General features: G+C 30.3%; 1 long non-coding RNA gene across 1 annotated transcript in view; it reads left to right on the top strand.

The window, feature by feature from the left end:
* The first annotated feature begins 251 nt into the window (after window positions 1-251).
* The window catches only part of LOC145073818 (uncharacterized), a 2,575-nt gene continuing 565 nt past the window's right edge, over window positions 252-2,261 (top strand). The window contains exon 1 of the long non-coding RNA XR_013691553.1: window positions 252-603. This is a non-coding gene — a long non-coding RNA (uncharacterized LOC145073818). The remainder of the gene's footprint in view (window positions 604-2,261) is intronic.

Below are 2,261 nucleotides of genomic sequence, written 5' to 3'. Positions count from 1 at the left end.
AATCAAAAGTTTTCATTTATTTTGCATTTTTAAAAATATTTTTTTATTTTCAATATGAATGATTCAGATTGCGTCTCCATGTATCACGATATATGATGGTCTCATAAGAAGTTAACATTATATATATATAGGAAGGATAATTTAAGAACCTATAGTTTTTCGAGAACCTGAGAACTAAAACTGGAACATTGGATAAAAAAATAAAAGGCCAAGATGCAAGATGACAGTTTTGTAATTAGAAACAACTTTAACGACATATTTGATTAAATCAAAAGAATAAACCTAACCCACCATTGTCCACCCTTCTTCACAATCTTCTTGCCGTCGATTATCTGAAATCAAACTTGAAATTGTCACCAGATCCGAAAGCATACTTGAAATCGTCGACCGATTGACATCGTCTTCATCAAAGAATCTTGTTCTAGTCTACATCTTCTTCTTCATATCTGAAATCCTTATCAGCGAAATCTCTTGTAGTTTCACACAAGTGCGATTTCTATTGTCGATTTCCACCATAATTGTCGTCAATTTCCACATAACCACTGCATATTTCAATGAAAATCACCGTTGACGACCTCTATTTCATCGACTACGACATATCAGGTATATCGACATGCCCGTTCTTCTTTCTTCATTCTCCATTGTTTCTCAATCCTCATTCGATTCCTTCCTCCATACGATCTATAAGAATTTCTTTTTAATCCACATTAGATTTCAACCTTTTGTTTGAGTTTGCATCAATTTAATCTGCACATTACGTCACCTATCTGTTTTACATGATATGCCATCCAATTTTAGCTCATAATTGTTCTGATATAAGGTATTTGGTCATTAGTTTCTTATTTTAGTTGATTTTTATTTTTTAATTTCATTGATTTGAGTTAGGTTTTCATCGACGTAGATAGTATAATGTTAATCAGACTTTGAAAGCTTTAGAAATACTCCCTCGATGTACTCAAGGAGCTTAGTATATATATCTTTTGAATTATAGAAATTAAGAGCGTGTTTGGCTATACTTTTAAAATGACTTTTTATCTTTTTCTTTTCGAAAAAGTCAAAAAGTTTAATAAGATGTTTGGGAATTCTAGAAGTTCTTTTAAAATAGCTTTTTGGCAAGAAGAAAATACATCCTTTTCAAAAGTCACAAAATGGTGTCTTTTGATCTTTTGGGGTTTTTAAAAGGTAAAAAGCTAAAAGGTCCTCCAAACACATTTTAAAAACATCTTTTGGCAAAAGATACAAGTCAATAAGGCCTTTTATGAAAATGACTTTTGAAGAAAAAAAATTTAGCCAAACACACCCTAAATTACACCGGTCTTGATCCAATTGGTCACCATGGGCACTACCAATAAGCGTGACTCCTATTTTAGCAATGTGACAAGCAATAAGTTCAGGTTGTGTGCTATTCATCTACAAAGATGACTTAAGGCATGTGGTTCCCAATTGTCTTGATTATGAATTTGCATTGTATCGAGGGTTTAGAAACATGCATTCTTATTGCACTGTCAATTGCTGGATTTAGTATATCCCCACCTCCTATTTCAATATAATTTTTTTAATGGATGATTTACAACTTCTTATGTATAATGGTTAACTTGAATTCTTTTTGTTCACAACATAACAACTTAATTTTGAGCATTTGAATTAAATATGATTCACATGTAAATCACAAGTGAATCACATATGCATTACATGTGATTTATATGTAATTCATATATAAATCACAAGTGAATCACACATGAATTACATGTGCTTCACATCTAAACCACAAGTGAATCACATATGAATTACATGTGATTCACATGTAAATCACATGTAATTCATATATGAATCACATGTAAATTACAAGTGAATCACATATGAATTATATGTGATTCATATGTAATTCACATATAAATCACATGTAATTCACATGTAACTCACAAGTGAAGTACATATGAATTACATGTGATTTATATGTAAATCACAAGTGAATCACATATGAATTACATGTGATTCAAATATAATTTACATATAAATGACATGTAAACCACAAGTGAATCGCACATAAATTACATGCGATTCACATCTAAATCACAAGTGAGTCACATATGAATTATATGTGATTCACATGTAAATCACATGTAATTCACATATAAATAAAATGTAATTCATATGTAAATCACAAGTGAATCGTATATGAATTACATGTGATTTAGATGTAAATCACAAGTGAATTACATATGCATTACATGATATAAATCACAAGTGGAACATACATG

Source organism: Lactuca serriola, chromosome 9 (genome assembly GCF_051521515.1).
Source record: "Lactuca serriola cultivar US96UC23 chromosome 9, Lser_US96UC23_V15, whole genome shotgun sequence".
Classification (NCBI taxonomy): domain Eukaryota; kingdom Viridiplantae; phylum Streptophyta; class Magnoliopsida; order Asterales; family Asteraceae; genus Lactuca; species Lactuca serriola.
This window is presented reverse-complemented; position numbering and strand designations above follow the sequence as displayed.